Source organism: Adiantum capillus-veneris, chromosome 21 (assembly GCF_014529385.1).
Source record: "Adiantum capillus-veneris isolate H3 chromosome 21, ASM1452938v2, whole genome shotgun sequence".
Lineage (NCBI taxonomy): Eukaryota > Viridiplantae > Streptophyta > Polypodiopsida > Polypodiales > Pteridaceae > Adiantum > Adiantum capillus-veneris.
In genome coordinates, this window is record NC_140951.1 from 105,003,342 (window position 1) to 105,021,159 (window position 17,818).

General features: G+C 43.1%; 1 protein-coding gene across 2 annotated transcripts in view; it reads right to left on the minus strand.

Moving 5' to 3' along the window:
* Window positions 1-16,178, minus strand: part of LOC147431471 (uncharacterized) — an 86,002-nt gene extending 69,824 nt beyond the window's left edge. The window contains exon 1 of one of the 2 annotated variants that reach the window (XM_086494070.1): window positions 16,065-16,178. The gene's annotated coding sequence lies outside the window, so the exon portion shown is untranslated. Of the gene's footprint in view, window positions 1-16,012; window positions 16,035-16,064 lie in introns of those variants that run through there. The other variant, XM_086494071.1, reaches the window with a different exon arrangement.
* Window positions 16,179-17,818: the final 1,640 nt, after the last annotated feature.

Consider the following 17,818-nt stretch of genomic DNA (forward strand, 5'->3'; position numbering starts at 1 on the left):
ATCTTCCAAGTAGCTGGCAACTTCAGTCTGAAGGAAACATCATTTATCTTCTCTTGAATCAGGAAAGGGCCATAGCACCACATTCTTAGCTTCGGAAAAAGCCGCTCCTTTCTCTTTCGTTTCCTTAGGCGTGACTTCTCAAGCCGTAAGAGCATCCAATCATCTTCCTTCAACTGCAAGTCGCGTCGATGTCTATCAGCTGCCTTCTTATGTCATGCTTGAGATTTCTCAAGAGCGTCGCGAACCTTGGCAAAAGCAGTGTTCAAATCTCTCATATACTAATCCGCTTCAAAAAAAATCTTATCATGGGTATGGGGAATTCTCTGATCTACCATTTGATTCCCTTTTCCTTTCTTTCCTTGTGCCCTAGGACCTATGGGTAGCTTCACTAGCTTCCCCTGTCCATTGGCACATCAGTTTCAATCATCGGAACCCTGAGACACACTATCATCTGATCCCCGTTCTCCAGAATTCTCTGATGAACTTGCATCTGGTTCCCTCAGTTTGTCGGAACCTTCAGATGTGCTACCATCTACCATAGCACATCTACCATCTGATTTTATTCCAGAATCTTGTGATGAGCTGTGATCCAGTTCCTTTGATTTAGTCTTTTCACTGGCAGACTCTTGCCCTTTGAGGTGGATACTATGTTGTCCATAGGATAAGTCAATGAGCCGGCATGCGTTCAAATTTGTTGCTTATCACGTCCCATGAGTCTTTGAATGGAGTCAGACTTCTGGTTTAGACAATAGTCTCGAATCTCCTTTGGCAAACCACAGCAAAACTGCTCAATCTGGTTTCTCTGGTAAATAAGTATCCCAAAACCTTTGGCAGTAGTCATTCAATGTATCTTTCTTAGTCATTCTCAAGCGATGCCAAGCCATGATGACATCTCTTTCATATTCATCTGATATCCAAGTTGACGTAAAAGTTTTCTTGAATTTTAACCACGTCGTAGGTGCTTCTGTGCGTAACAACAGAGTAGACACCCATGTCTATGCAGTTCCCTTCAAGTAAGATGCCATGTTCTGTGAACCAACCTCCAAAGAAGGCGACGTCAAAGTGTTGTACAAACTCAAGGGCTCGATGGGTGTCCTAGTAGCCTGAAAACGTCTCAAACTTGACGGCCTGACTCCCTTCCTCGAACTCCTTGGTCTTCTTGCTCATCTGGTCACTGTCAGAAAAGGACAAGCTCTCCTCCTCTGAACTGCTAGATGGCCTTCAATGCCGTCTAGACTTTCTCAAAAATCTGCTTTTCGTGCTTTTTCTCCGCTTCAAAAATCTTGCCTTCGGTGCTCAGAAATGGTGGACCACCTTAGCACGCTCGACTACCTCAAATGGCGCCTTCCCTGTCGATGAATGAATTGTGGTGTTGTAGGCAAATTCCACCAAGGGCATATACTTTTCCCATTGAGTCTTTTGATCCGAAATATAAGACTTTAACAAATCCAAAACCACTGAAATGGCTATCTCAAATTGCCCATCTCTCTGCGGGTGGAACGAGGACGAGAACTGCAACCGTGTCAATGTTCTCTCGGATTGCCCTTCAAAACAAACTAGTAAACCAGGGATCTCTATCCGAAGCAATGGACTTAGGCATGCCATGTAATCGAAAATCTGTGAGTGTCACAAACTGCTGACGTGTCAAAGCCCTAAGAAGAACAAGTAACAGAAGAAGAAGTCCTACCAACTTATGGGGACCCCGTCCGATGGGGCCCCAAGTGACATAAAGGATTAAAATGAAGCAGGACCCACACACAAGAAAAGCTGGCAGATTTTTGAAAATTACGTTGGTTGATGACATGGCAAGCTGTACGGATTTCCGTAAATTACGTTGGCAGCTTTTGGGCATTGCTTTTGGACCAAATGCTTTTGTGTTTTGAAGGCTTTTCACTGTAATTGCTTTTCAGGCCAAGGGCCTTTAAATAAGAGGTTAGGGCTCATTCTCTGGCATGCTTCCTGGAGAAGGTGCAGAGTCTGAAGTACTGGCTTGTACTGTGTTAATGCAATATAAAGAAATACCGAAAGGGGTGCCAAGGTTTGGGGCCAATACTCTCTGGGGTGGAATTCTGCCACTCCGTGTCACGTGTCGTCTCTCTCTCTCTCTCTCTCTCTCTCTCTCTCTCTCTCTCTCTCTCTCTCTCTCTCTCTCTCTCTCTCAGTTCAGTTGTTATTGAAGTGCTAAAAGTCTGTTCAGTCTGTTCTTTTCTATTGGCATGTGCTGCCCGCCTTGTGACAGTGGTATCAGAGCATCAGGCGTGTGCTTTTCTGAAAGCATATCGGTCCTACAAAAGAGCAGACAGAGCTATTGGAATTTTATTTGAGGTATCTTCGGCCTTTGACCCTGGACTTACTAGCCACTCCAACCCTTACTTCATCGCGCATCGGGCACGCTCCCGTCTTCATCGCTGTGTCTTGCAGGGCATAAGCCATAAAGAATCCAAGACTTGGAATTCATGGATTCAGCAGAATATTTGCAGTTTTTGCTCAACGAACTCCACGACATTCTTTCGCGGCATCCTCAGCAGAATCTTCCGATCCTGCAAAGTTTTCAACAATTTTTGAACTACATGTTACCCCCTCTGATGCCCCAAGCGGAACCTCCTTCTCCAGCATCAGAAAGTACGAGAGCTTCCAACTGGCAAATTTCTCAACCGTCTTTTCCGATTGGGGGCGTTTTCAGAACCCTGATCGAGTGCAGCCATCTGACCCTGATCTAGTGCAACTACCGTTGCCACCGCCATTGCCCCCACCTCCACCACCACCAGGCTACAATGGTTGGAGCCCATATGGATACCCTTATTATCCATACCCGGGATATGCGCCTAACCAACCCTAAGATTTCAAAGATGATGGCACGACAGTCGAATTTTTCACTTTTTCCGGGGTGAAAGATCGCAAGAAAGCATTGCAGTTCCTACAACAATTCAACAATATCTATGCTTTAGGGAACTATACAGAAGAATCAAAGATTTCTCGAGCAGCGGGTTTTTTTTAAAGATAATGCTATGCAATGGTGGAGTTCAATTGCGACACAACCGCATGCTCCAAGGACCTGGCAAGCTTTCAAGACAGTTTTTGCACGTAGTTACATGACTTCTATGTTTAAAGTCCGGATTTTGGCAGAGTGGGGCAACTTGAAAATGCTTGCCACCGAAACCATGGACGAATATAACCAAAGGTTTCTCGACGTGTACCTTCCGGTGTCCTTCTTTAGATCTGTTCCCTTGGAGGCCCAATGCGAGCGATATACCATTGGACTACCATCACCATTGCAGGAATATTGTCTATCCAAGTAGGTCTCCACCATGCAAGAACTTATGGACCATGCCGCGGTCGGCTACAAACTGATGAAGGGAAAGCTAGAGTTTACCGCGAAAGAATCTCCGGCCACTAACCACAACTCTCTGCAACAACGAACAAATTCTCGAGACTCGTGAAAATCAACCGCAAAGGCCTCGTTTGACGCCTCAACAACGAGACACCTTACTACAAGAAGGCCAATGCTTTGGATGCTTTCAAACAAGGCATAATCGTTCTAATTGTCCCAAACGCACTGATAGACCAGAGGAGCCGACGCCCGCACCAACAGTCGATAGAACCCCAGCGCCACCTCCTGCTAAGAGAGCTAGACTCGCTATTGGACTAGTTCCTGATATTTATGGCATACGCCTTGAGAGTACAAATGAATTGTGTCGAGCATATGGCGAAGTCAATGGCTTCAAAGCCCTTATTTTCTTTGACCCTGGAGCTACAGAGAACTTCATCCATCCAAAATTCTTAAAGCAGATGCACTTTGATTATGATGCAGAGGGTGGAGAAATTGAAGTTGAGCTAGCCACAGGGCAAACTCAGAAAGTAGTACCGCTCATTGGTGCTCTTCCAGTGACTATACAAGATTATCATGGAAAAGTTGATTGTCACATCATGAAGTTGGGCAATTTCGACGTTCTCTTGGGCATGCCTTGGCACGACAAGAATGATGCGACTCTCCAAGTTCGGAACTGAGCCATCACCGTGATGCAGAAGGACAAGCCAATCGTCTTCAAAGTTCGGTTGTCCAAACAAAACCTTGAATGAACTCTCTCTACTTGTTTTTCTTTATAGCTAGAAAGTATTGTTTGTGAAAATTTGTTTGAAATGGATGGTATCTATTTTGAACTTGTTTTGGTGCCGATTTAAAATGTTTGACTCTGGTTTTAATAACGATGTCAATGATTGGTGATTTTACTCCCGGGTGGAGTAGTGAGAAATGATGATTGAAAAGTGTTGTTTTTTACTCATGGCCAGGACCCTTGTGGTTATTTTACGGGGGGGAGTATTGTTGTTGTGACTCCCGGCCCGGACCTGGATGGTTATGTGGGAGGAGTACTAAGAAGTCTGAGCAGTGGTTACTCTCAGCACCTCCAAACGACGCAAGCTGCGGTCTGGGGGGCGTTTGATTGTAAAAGGCCTCTACATCTCCCGGCCCGGACCTTTTTAGGTTATGCGGGAGGAGTGATGAGGGAGTCATTGAATATCTCCCGGCCCGGACCTTGTTAGGTTATGCGGAAGGAGTGTTCATCGGCGGCTTTATGTTTCTATGTCTTGTAGCATGCATATGTGAGCATTTGCGTTGCATTGTGATGTGCCAACCACTGAATATTTGTCACAAGGCAGGCACCATGTGCCAATAAAAAAGAGCAGACTGAACAGACTTTTAGCACTTCATTAACAATTGAACTGAGAGAGAGAGAGAGAGAGAGAGAGAGAGAGAGAGAGAGAGATGACACGCGACAAGGAGTGGCGGAATTCCACCCCAAAGAGTATTGGCCCCAAACCTTGGCGCCCCTTTCGGTATTTCTTTATATTAAATCAACCCAGTACAAGCCGGTACTCCAGACTCTGCACCTTCTCCAGGAAGCATGCCAGAGAATGAGCCCTAACCTCATATTTAAAGGCCCTTGGCTTGAAAAGCAGTTACAGTGAAAAGCCTTAAAAACTCAAAAGCTTATGGTCCAAAAGCAAAGCCAAAAATTGCCAACGTAATTTGCGGAAATCCGTACAGCCTGCCACGTCATCAGCCAGCGCAAAACGCGGAAATCCGTACAACCTGCCACGTCATCATGTCAGCGCAATTTTCAAAAATCTGCCATGTCATCAGTTTTTGCGTGTGTGCGGGTCCTGCTTTATTTTAATCCCTTTATGTCACTGGGGCCCCATCGGATGGGGTCCCCATAAGTTGATAGGACTTCGTCTTCTTCTACTACTTGTTCTTCTTAGGGTTTAGGCCTCTCGGCCGGCATCTGTAAGTTGGCTCCATTCTTTAGGCTTTGACACGTCAATAGTTTGTTACATCTCCCCTTCTTGAAAGAGAGTAATCGTCTGCGATTTACAGCATATCTGCAAAACAACTCAAGTTAGCTCAAAAATTTCCGAGGGTCATTCCGAGGGACATCCGTTTGCTCTTTTTATTAAGGAGTTACCTTCTCCTTTCTGCTCTTTTGATCAAGGAGTTAGCTTCTCTTTTCGGTTGTTTTGATCAAGGAGTTAGCTTCTCCTTTCGTCCTAATCGGAACTCTTGATATTCCGGCGTAGTAATATTAGCGATCACACCCAGACCGTACTGATCTTCCACGGGTGTCTTGAAGCACTAAAATTACATACCCACGCAATCTCGTCTATATTAAGTAATTGACACATCACAATGCAACACAAATGCTCACATATGCATGTTACAAGACACAACAAACAGTGCGACTAAGCACTCCCCCAAGACAAACAGTCTACGGTATGAAGCTACTCAACGACTACCTCGTCACTCCCCCCGCAAATGACCTAAAAAGGTCCGGGCCATGAGCTCAAAGGACTGTACAACCAAACGCTCCCCAGACCGCAGTCTGAGTCGCTCGGAGGTTCAAGCATACGACCAAATGCTCCCCAAGCATCGGCCTGCGTCGTTTAGAGGTTTTCTAGCATACAACGCAACGCTCCCCAGGGATCAGCCTGTGTCGTTCCGAGGTTCAAACAATACCAAAACACTATTTCTCACTTCTCCACCCGAGAGTAAAAATCACCAATCAATGAAACCAGTATTAAAACCAGAGTCAAGCATTTCAAATCGGCACCAAAACAGGTTCAAAACAAATACCATCCATTTCAAACAAATTCCAAAAAGGATCATCAAACAAGTTCTCAAACAGATTTCAAACTTCAAAAGCAATCTCGACATCAGTCGAGCTCGAAAAGTCGACTGACTTTCCATCCTGGAACCTGCACCAAAAATTAGGGTTAGGTTCATTCCGTAAGGTCGTAACCAAGCATAGCATGGTCCATCAGCTCTTGGACAAACAATGTTTCTTTGACGGCGATGGTAGTCCCAAGATAGCAATCACACTGGACCTCCAAGGTCATCTACTCGTGAAGAGACATCTACTGAGAGATGTCGAGAAATTTCAAGTTATAATCTGCTAGGGTTTCCATGGCAAGCATTTCAGGATATCCCACTCTACCAGAAGTTGCACTCCGAAGGAAGATGTCAGAAAACCATATAACTTCGAGCAAATTTTTTTCTCTTGAAAGCTTGCCAAGTACTTGGAGTATGTTGCTTGGTAGCCGTAGACATCAACGTCTGCATGGCACTGCTTCTAAGAAAAACAGTGACTTGAAACAAATCTAGATCCTTCTCTTGCAAGTGATCTTAATTGGCTTATGCCCTGTAAGACATGAGCGGTGAAGACGGGAGCGCGCCCGATGCGCAATGAAGTAAGGGTGGGAGTGGCTAATAAGTCCGGGTTGGAGGGCGAAGATACCTCAAATAAAATTCCAAAAGCTCTGTCTTCTCTTTTGTAGGACTAGTGTGCTTTCAGAAAAGCACACGCCTGATGCTCTGATACCACTATCACAAGGTGGGCACGACGTGCCAATAGAAGAGAGCAGACTGAACAGACTTTTAGCACTTCATTAACAATTGAACTGAGAGAGAGAGAGAGAGAGAGAGAGGACACACGACACGGAGTGGCGAAATTCAACCCCGGAGAGTATTGGCCCCAAACCTTGGCGCCCCTTTCGGTATTTCTTTATATTACATCAACCCAGTACAAGCCGGACTCTGCACCTTCTCCAAGAAGCATGCCAGAGAATGAGCCCTAACCTCATATTTAAAGGCCCTTGGCCTGAAAAGCAATTACAGTAAAAAGCCTTAAAAACTCAAAAGCTTCTCGTCCAAAAGCAAAGCCAAAAACTGCCAGCGTAATTTACGAAAATCTGTACAACCTGCCACGTCATCAACCAGCCCAAAACGCAGAAATCCGTACAGCCTGCCACGTCATCATGTCAGCGCAATTTTTGAAAATCTACCACGTCATCAGTTTTTGCGTGTGTGCGGGTCCTACTTTATTTTAATTTTTAATCCCTTTATGCCACGGGGGCCCCATCGGACGGGGGCCCCATAAGTTGGTAGGACTTCGTCTTCTTCTGCTACTTGTTCTTCTTAGGGTTTAGGCCTCTCGGCCGGCATCTGTAAGTTGGCTCCCCACAATATTCCTAATTGGATGAGATTGCCTGGGTATGTAATTTTAGTGCATCAAGACGCCCGTGGAAGATTAGTACGGTCTAGGTGTGATGGCTAATTTTACTACCCCGGAATATCAAGAGTTCCGATCTGGACGAAAGGAGAAGCAAACTCCTTGATCAAAAGAGCCGAAAGGAGAAGCTAACTCCTTAACAAAAAGAGCAAACTGATTGTCCCTCAGAATGTCCGAATGACCCTCAGAAATTTTTGAGGTAACTTGAGTAGTTTTGCAGATATGTTGTAATCGCGGACGATTACTCTCTTTCAAGAAGGGGAGATGTCACAAACTGCTGACGTGTCAAAGCCCTCAAGAAGGGAGCCAACTTGCAGATGCCGGTCGAGGGGCCTAAACCCTGAGAAGAACAAGTAACAGAAGAAGAAGTCCTACCAACTTATGGGGACCCCGTCCGATGGGGCCCCAAGTGACATAAAGGATTAAAATAAAGTAGGACCCACACACACAGGAAAAGTTGCCAGATTTCCGAAAATTACGTTGGCTGATGACGTGGCAGGCTGAACGGATTTCCGTAAACTATGCTGGCAGCTTTTGGGCATTGCTTTTGGACCAGATGCTTTTTGAGTTCTGAAGGCTTTTCACGCCAAGGGCCCTTTAAATATGAGGTTAGGGCTCATTCTCTGGCATGCTTCCTGGAGAAGGTGCAAAGTCTGAAGTACCGGCTTGTACTGCGTTGTTGGGTGGAATTCCGTCACTCACTCACTCTCTCTCTCTCTCTCTCTCTCTCTCTCTCTCTCTCTCTCTCTCTCTCTCTCTCTCTCTCTCTCTCTCTCTCTCTCTCTCAGAGTTCAGGTGTTATTGAAGTGCTAAAAGTCTGTTCAGTTTGTTCTTTTCTATTGGCACGTGGTGCCCGTCTTGTGACAGTGAGACAAACAGTTTCGCCAAATGATCGGGATTAACTGTCTTCTTTACCGGAATAAAGTGGGCCAGCTTGCTAAATCTGTCAATGACTATCCAAATCCCATCATACCCACTTTGGGTCGTGGGAACATTAAAAAAAATGAAATCCATAGTAATGCCTCCCAAGGGCGGGAGGGTATGGGTTGTAGAAGTCCTAGTGCCTTATGCCAATCAAACTTGACCTTTTGGCATACTAAGCAACAGTGAACAAACTTGTCCACATCCTTTTTGAGCCTCGGTCAGTAAAAGTAACACTCAACACCCTTCAAGGTGGTATCTATGCCGATGGCCCAGGAAAAAGTGGACAATGGCACTATGTCAAAACCTTTTCCCTCAAAGGCTGTGTGACACACAGCATCATTTTCCGCATCAAATAGCCGTCCCGTATGGAATAGCTTGCAACTAGCTCCCCACACTGTATTCGGTGAAAGATATCTGCAAAATCAAAATCAGTGGTGTACTGATCAATCATATCTTCAAAGCTTCGATGATGTATCGCGGAAATAGCCAGAACCAAGGGCTTTCTAGACACGCATCTGCCACTAAATTCTTCTATCCCTGAACATAGACTATCTGGAAATGAAACTATGACAAGATGTTAGCCCACCGCATCTACTTTTCAAAAAACTGCTTATGCAACAAGAAGTAGCGTAAACTCTAATGATCTGTGAAGACGGTAACGTCATCTCTGAGTAGATAGTGTCACCCAGACTGCAACCACAAGCATCACAGTAAACTTCGAACGGCTTTTGCAAGTCTGGCAAGGCCAACACTAGTCCCATAGTCAACTTTTCCTTGAGAATCTGAAAGGCTGCAATCTCTATCGGGGTCCAAGTAAAAGGAACCTCTTTTTGAGTCAGTACATGCAAAGGAGAAGCTATCTCTGCAAATTTTTGGATGAATCACCGATAATATGAGCACAAGCCCGGAAAGCTTCGAACTTCATGAACATTCTTCAAATCAGGCCAATCACGAAAATCTCAATTTTGGCTGGGTCCATCTTTACCCCTTCCTCTGAGATGATGTGTCCCAAAAAGTTTATCTTAGACAAGAAAAAAAACTCGCTCTTTTTCGCATTTATGACCAATTTATGCTTCCATAGTGCCTGGAAAACATACACCAGGTGGTGTCTGTGTTCTGCCTAGAAAACATACACCAGGTGGTGTCTGCGTTCTGCTTCATTCTTGGAGAAGACAATATATCGTCAAAGAAAGTGCCCACAAACGATCGGTACTCTTTGAAAATCCTATCCATCATGCGGTTGAATGTAGCAGGAGCATTCGTATGGCCAAATGGTATCACCAAATATTTATACAAACTCAAAAGTCGTCCTAAAAGCTGTCTTGTAGATGTCTCCAGAATCAATTTGGATCTGATGCTAACCGTTGTTCGGATCAATTAGGCTAAAGCAAGTAGAACCCTTAAGTCTGTTGAGTTTATCATCAATCCTCGGAATGGGGAATCTGTTCTGGTTCATTATTTCTTCATTTTGGGCTCGGCTAACTCTGTAAGGTGGCCGGTTCGGTGATGTACACAGTACTACCGGGAATCAAATCAATCGTGTGATCTTCAGGACGTGAAGGAGGCAACTCGCTTGGTAAGCCCTCAAAGAAACAGTCAGTCTGAGCTTGCAGAAACTCTTGTCGTTCTTTTTTCGAGGTCTTTCAATTTTACATCAAGTACAATCTCTTTGCTCTTCTCATTCTTCAAGATGTCCTTCCTTGCCCTATAATCGACCATGGCACTGTTCTTGGGGAACCAAGGGATTCCTCGGAGGACGTCACATCCTTCCAAAGGCATGATGTAAAAGTCCTCGTGCCCTTAATACCCTTGACAATGCAAACGTAGTTTACCAATGACAGGTGTAGTGGAAATATCCCGTCCGGGTGCCTCTAGAACAGCCTCGGTCGGTGGCCCCGTTTCCTCGGGCGCAATTCCAAGTCAAGCCGCCAATTCGGTTGAAATGAAGTTGGCCTTGGCTAAGAAGATAAGGGCTTCCTGGTCTGGCACTTTGCCCCATGCTTTGCAAAGTTCAATACTTTCGTCAGCTGGTCAGGGTTGGCGGTCCCTACAAAATCTGGTACCGATCCTGCTTTCGTCTTTCCGCGCTCGGCTGCTGCTCTGTAACTCTCTGGCTTATCTTCTGGTGGTCCTCTCGTTCATCTTCTTTCTACGAGTACAAGTTCCGCTTTATTTTTTTTACTCGGCTGTCCTTTCAGTTAGCCATCTTGAGTAAATCTCATCCATCGGGTAATTCTTCGGGTATTTCGCAAATCTTGGGTCTCTAGAGTACTTGATCAATCTTTTCACACATGTATCAACCTGCAGTTGACGTTTGTACTTCGCTCTGACAAAATTTTCCACCAAGAATTTGTTTTCTTAAATTCTCGTGCCAGATTTCAACTTTTCTTTGTCTGCCCACCGAGAGGTGTTATCTTTGTCAGATTCTCTGCAAAAACCCATGTGTAATCTGGGCTTCTTTATGGCTTATGCCTTGTAAGACAGAGCAATGAAGACGGGAGCGTGCCTGATGCGTGATGAAGTAAGGGTGGGAGTGGCTAATAAGTCCGGGGTCCGGGCACAAAGATTCTCTCACAAAACCTGCATGTGCTGCAAAAAAGGATCGGATCCTCCATAGAAGAAGAATCTTTTTGAGCTCTGATACCACTGTAACAGGCTTCGACACTCCAAGTAAGAAATCAATAGCAAAACACGAACAGAAACTTCAAAATCACTCAACTTTTATAGAGAGAGAGAGAGAGAGAGAGTCGACACGGCCCGACGTAGTCCTGTGCCCAGAGGTATCGGCCCCAAAGTCTGGCGCCCCTTTCGGTATTTCTTTATCATTAATCATTGCAAAGTACAACTCCCGAGGGACCTCTGCTCTCAAGCTCTGCGTCCAAATGCTCTGCAGAGTGAGGCCCCAAGGGCTCTTATAAACAGTACATGGGATGCCCAAAAGTAGAGCCCCAAAAGCAATAAGTTCAAAAGCACTTTCACCCAAAAACTAACTAGCGCTGGAGATTCCCAAAGCAACTAGCGTAATTTGCCAAAATCCGTACAGCTTGCCACGTGGCACCTGCAGCGCAAATCGCAAAATTTTGAATGGCCCTGCCACGTCAGCATGTCAGCGCATTTTACGAAAATCCCTTTCGGGGTTCAAGCTTTTGTCTTTTAGGGTTTCGGACCCCACGGCCGGTTCTTCATAAGCTCTTCAAGTTAGTCCGTTCAGTTTCTCTTGTCCACTTGGCCATTTCTTTGCCAGATGGTCATCATGCCATGTCATCACTTTCTGACACAGTCAGCACCCCCAAAATGTCAATGAAAAATTGGTTGACTGTATCTCCATCTTGGCAATCAGTGACAAAGGAGTGGAGTGTTGTGCAACGTGCACTGTAGAAGATTCAACTTGATGATTGTCGTGCACTCTAGAATAGTTGCAACTATACCAAATGCCTCAAGGTAAAGCTCTAATATCTGAGGAGTATCTGCCAAGTCCTCCTCCATCCACTTCGCATCAAGAGCAAGATAGTTTGACCAAGTACTTCCGGGCCAGCTTACCCTTCACTTTCCTTTCCTTGAGTGCTAGGACCAACTCAGATATAAGAAACTCCTCGGATTCTTCTACCTCTAGTTGCTCCTTTGGCTCCCTGTCCTCTGGCACTTCTCGTTTGAAAGATCGCAGTAGACTCACATGAAAAGCATTGTGAATCTTCCAGTATTGAAAACGTCAATCTAAAGGAGCTTAGCACAAGTGTCAACCTGCAGTTGACACTGAAACTCCACCCTGTCGAAGTCGATTAGCAGGAATGGGCCATGCTCTTCCCCCAATTCCTCGGAAAGAGGACGACTCCTAGTAGAAGCTCCGTTTCCTTCACTTATGCGAGTAGGTGGAACATTTTCCTCCTTGCCGGATTCACTCCCTCAATCCATGTGTATAGCGGGAAAAGGGATCGGATCCTTCGTAGAATAAGAATCGTTTGAGCTCAGATACCACTGTAATAACTTTGGACACTCCAAAGCAAAGATCTACTACAACGCACGTGAAACTGCACACAACTTAACTCAAACTGCAAAAGGGACCGGGGGGGGGGGGAGGAGGAGGAGAGAGAGAGAGAGAGAGAGAGAGAGAGAGAGAGAGAGAGAGAGAGAGAGAGAGAAGTCGACACGGCAAGGAGGAGTTCCGAGCCAAGATGCACTGGCCCCAAAGACTGGCACCCCTTCCGGTATTTCTTTATTATTACTGCACAATGGTACAATGTCCGAGGGTCCTCTCTCTGGCAATGCTCCCAAGCTAATCTGCCGAGAGTAGAGTCCCTAACACACTTATAAAGGCCCCTCGCCAAAAACATACAATGAAAAGCCTTGCTATGAAAAGCTCTGAAATCCAAAAGCTTACTGCATCTGGGCTACCTCTGTAAAACACGGAACGTTCATACTGCCACGTCAATAGTCAGCACAAATCACGGAACGTTCGTACAATAGTGCCACATCATCACGTTTTGCGCAAATTGAGTCCTTGCTTTATTTTAAAAGGATTTTAGGCCCCTCGGTTCGATTCTATAAGTTAGCAGGGTTAGGTTTTTAATCCTAACCCTCCTTTGGCCCTCTCGGCCAAAATCTGCAAGTTAGGGCCATGCCACATCATCACTTTGTGACACACCAGCAATCAACCATCCTTACGGTTCATAGAGTCCAAACGCTTAGAAAAAGAGGTACCTAGAACAAAAGAGTAGTAAAAAAGGCTTACAAACATTCTTCACATTTTTCTTTGAAAGACAAGCAGTATGAAATCCCCGCGACCAGTATCAGAATACTTAGAATAGCCCCTAATTATAAGGCTATTGATTAGTTTTTCTAGCTCCTGATTCATACAACTATCATCGCTAAAGCCTCATTAAGTTTTGAACCAAGAGCTAATCAGCCTTCAAGATATGCATATCTAAATCTTGTAAAGGATTGTGGCCAAAATCTAGAATTCCAATGACATATAGTGATGTCTAGTGAGGTAATGACACTCAATTTATGCTGCCAAACTTTTAAGATTTTGATAAACACAAAAATTAACAAAATTTTAAGAGGCCACCAGCTTTTTGCATCTATTAAATATTAACACTTTGTGGCATAAATTAAGTATTGATTAACAACCATCCAATATTAGTGTTTGGTAAATTTATATTCTCTACCTTACTAGATCTCATTGGCATCTCAAAGTTTTGCCCAAATTTTTTTGTAGAAATAAAGTATGCACATGATCAAGGTCAGTTGGTACTTATGCAACTCTACACTTTGTCAAAGTTTAGTTGACGACAGTTATACAGATCAAGAACTAAAAAGACCTATTCTTATTTTCCTCATGCTAATCACAGGATTTCATACTTCTTGTACTTGAGAGAAAGATATCAAATATATTTCTCAATTCATCCTGTATTGCCCTTCTTTGTCTTTTGTAAATATTTCTTTGAATGCTCGGCTCTACAAAGCTTAAAAAGGATTGAGTGCTTCTAATGTAGATCTTAGAATGGCCTCATATACATTTATGACACCTGTTGTGGTATTCTTGTGATCTTTCGTTGAAAGGTTTTTTTATTCTCTCTTACCCTTCACTTGTTTGCCTTTTGAAGAGGCAATAATTGCATTTTATAGATCATCTGCACTTATTGCAGCCGGATCGGGATTCAGCTGGCCTTGTGAGAACATGGTCTCTTCTTTGTTGTTGACCTTTTGGCCAATACATGCATTTGCCAAGAGTTCATACTTGATTCACTCTTTTTGTGTATCCATCCAAATTTGAGGGTGGTACAATGTGCTAAAACATAAGAGTCTTGATGGCTTGAAAGAGTGACGCCCAAAATTCGGATGTAAACTTTGCATCACCATTCCTCACTTTTCTTGAAAATACCATGAATCCTAAGATCTCTTTAATGAGAAGTTTCCTATTATTTCATGCGGTAAAGTTGGTCTTAATTAAGAATAGGCTACTTTTTTGAATTGTATTGATGATTACAAGGATAGATCTTTCTAAAAACTAGCAAAATGCTAACTTGGGTTATCACTGGAGAAGATATGTATCCCAAAACACTATGTCAGGTTAAATACCCTTTTATTTTACTAGCCTGGAGAGCATACTTATTATCCGTACTAGTTGAACAAAAACAGTCTTGAATGACTATGCTGGCACATTTATGCCATGTGATATCCATATCATCTTTTGACCATTGGCAGTCTTCACATTGAGAGGTGGCGTTGGGTAAACTTTAGGACAAAATCTTTGGTCAGATTAATTGAAAATTGGAAGCAGAATATACGACATAAATCTTGGCATTATAGGGGGCACAACAGGGTGACTCGCTAAGTCATGAAAGCACACTGGAATACAGTTTTTACTAAGACATTTATATGACTCTCTCTTTCCGCAGCGAGCCTTCAAATTGGGTATGCGTTACAAGACTTGGCATTTGGTCCAGAAGATGCTTCCTCCCATGTGTCCTGTTCCACGACTCACTTGAAGATAGCCTGCAAGACTTGTGCTTCAAAGGATGTGTGATGTTCTCCAAAACCACTAAGCAAACATACACATTTAAAGCCATCCCTTTGCATTGCTGGGCATTAAAACCCATTTGTGAAATATGCATAGTAAACTAGATGATTGGTGGCGGAAGAGATTATGAAAATTGAGCATATAAAATACTAAAGCTCCCTTTGAAAGAGCCTCTATCTATGTAGAGGCACGTAATTGGCGTGCTACTCAATGCTCTGCTAAAGTTGTCACTGTTCCTCACTTACGTTGCATCCACACCATGGACTTCATTACTTAGATAACACTCGTCTTTGCACTCCTTTCCTGAGTGGTGTTTTTTGCAAAAAATTTCGGGTGTCTCGGAAATATTCACCACCATTAGCACACTGTTTATCTTTCATTACTTAAGTCGGACTTTAAATGCTCTAGAAAGTTTTGAGAACAAACAGCATCAAGAAGAAGTCACTTGCTTGCCATTTCCAAAATTTTCCTTCAACAAACGCTTCGGTTCAGTATTAATTTGGATGAGATGTCAGCTCAAAATACAGAGCTTTACTTTGACTGCTTCCATAGTGCTGTGATTACTTCACCATGTTCCACATCCTCATTTCGTAGTAGCGTGCTCTATCTAGCATTCCTCGTGGGTTTTCCTCACTTTGAGGTTTCCCACCAGTAATACAATCAAGCATTACTAAAAGAGGTGTGTGTGTGTGTGTGTGTGTGTGTGTGTGTGTGTGTGTGCACGCGCATGCGAGTGAGAGAGAGCTTCATAGGCATACTTGTGTAGTGAATTCACCTACGAATACATTTGTATGTCAATGAATTGACATGAGTTCTCTACACGTACACATAGATGTCTCAGGCGTGCTCTGGGTGGTCACTATAGTCAATGAACACGAAGATCCTTTAAATCATGAGGCTGTTGCGAGACATGGACAAGAAAAATTTACACAGATGCAGGCAATTAACAACACAGTTCAAGCTCGAAACGTTTGAAGGCTAGCTCTTCTTGTAAACAGATAACCTGTGAGTGCAATTAAGCCCAGACGCAGCATAACCAGCTCAAAATGACTTACCTCCGGTCACTCCCGTTGCGGATTTTTGCTTCAGCTTTTGAAAGGCCTTGTGGGCTTTCTGTGATTTTTGAGTTTGTGCTGCTTTTTTGCGTTCTTTTATTTGGAATTAAAAATTCCCAAAATACCCCTGCTTGTGAGGTTAAATATCTCCAAAGATTAAAAAATTTGTAGCTTTTCATAGGAAGACTGATTGTTGGCACTGACTGCTTGTAGGTAGTGATATAGGCGTGGTGCCTATGAAATCTTGTATACATTTTTTAGGCTTTCTTTTAAATTTTTTAACGTGATTTTTAGGCTTCGTAATAAAAATAGCTTGCGTAAAAAAGGCTTTGCAGATCTTTCTCTATGTCTCATTTGCGATGCCGTTCAAAGCGCTCTCTCTCTCTCTCTCTCTCTCTCTCTCTCTCTCTCTCTCTCTCTCTCTCTCTCTCTCTCTCTCTCTAACAGCAGGTAGTGCCACCATTTGTGCATTAGTGACGGTCTTGTTTATCAATACAAGATGGTAAAACTAGAATTTGAGTTGGTCATGTAGGCTTTGGAGATGAATTGCTTCATTATTTTTAGACGTAATTTCTTTTTTTTGCGAGGTACTTTGTGACAAACTACATGCTAAGCACTCAAAAACGGATCTCAACTGTCAAAAAAGAATAAAGATTAGAAAATCTTGAACAATCCAACCAAAATAGATACAAGGGTATTTTGGAAATTTCTAAAATTTTGAGAGGTATTTTGGGAATTTCCACAAATTAGAGGGGTATTTTGATAATTTTCCCTATATATTATTGATATCTTTTCTGGGAAAATTACCATCATACCCCTGAGTTTGTGAAAAGTCCTAAAAAACACCTCAACTAAAAAAAAAAAACAATAGCCTTCTACCAATTTCGGATAGGTTGCTCCAATTTTCACATTATAGAGCGATTTACACATAATGATAGATCTCAAAGAGCTCACGAATCACCTAGGCACATTTGTGTCTTCAAATAATGATTGTTTCATCTTGAGAGCCCATAATTCTGTCTAAAATCCTAGTTTTGTCATCTTCTTATATTCACAGAAGAGTTGCTAAAAATAATGTCTTTGGAGATGTTTGTGTGTTGAAGATGGGTATTTTGAGAATTTTGAAAACTTTAATGGGAATTTCAAGAACTTTTGCCAATATGAGGGGGGTTTTGAGAATTTTCTAAATGAGGGGTATTTTGGGAACACACATAAATTTCAAGGCAACTTCGTAATTTCTATATAGAAAACCTTGATTTTCAAGGAAAAAGATGAAAGAGAATGGATAGCAACGATTGTAAGTAGTCGATAGACATGATGGCCTTTTTCAATTCATTACATTGTTAACATGATAGAATGGATAGCAACGATTGTAAGTAGTCGATAGACATGATGGCATTTTTCAATGCATTACATTGTTAACATCATTACTCATGGAATGATGTTGGTCTTTGAAAACATAAAAGGATAAATAAAGGAAACATAAGTCAATTAAATAAATAGGATAATGCATTGTGTTTAGTTTGCAACCACTTATTGTGAGCCGAATGTGTAAGTTTCATAAATTGAACTCTTAGATTTTACAATAAATAGAACCCACACCCTCTTTGTATGCAATTAGCTTAAAGTGTCCAAAACTCTATGTCATGTGAATTGCAGGTGTTATAACATGATACCTTAGGAGATGAAGTACCGGTTGCTAAAGATGGTGGTGGTGATTAGCTCTGACTCTTGAGTAGTAGTCCTTAATACCT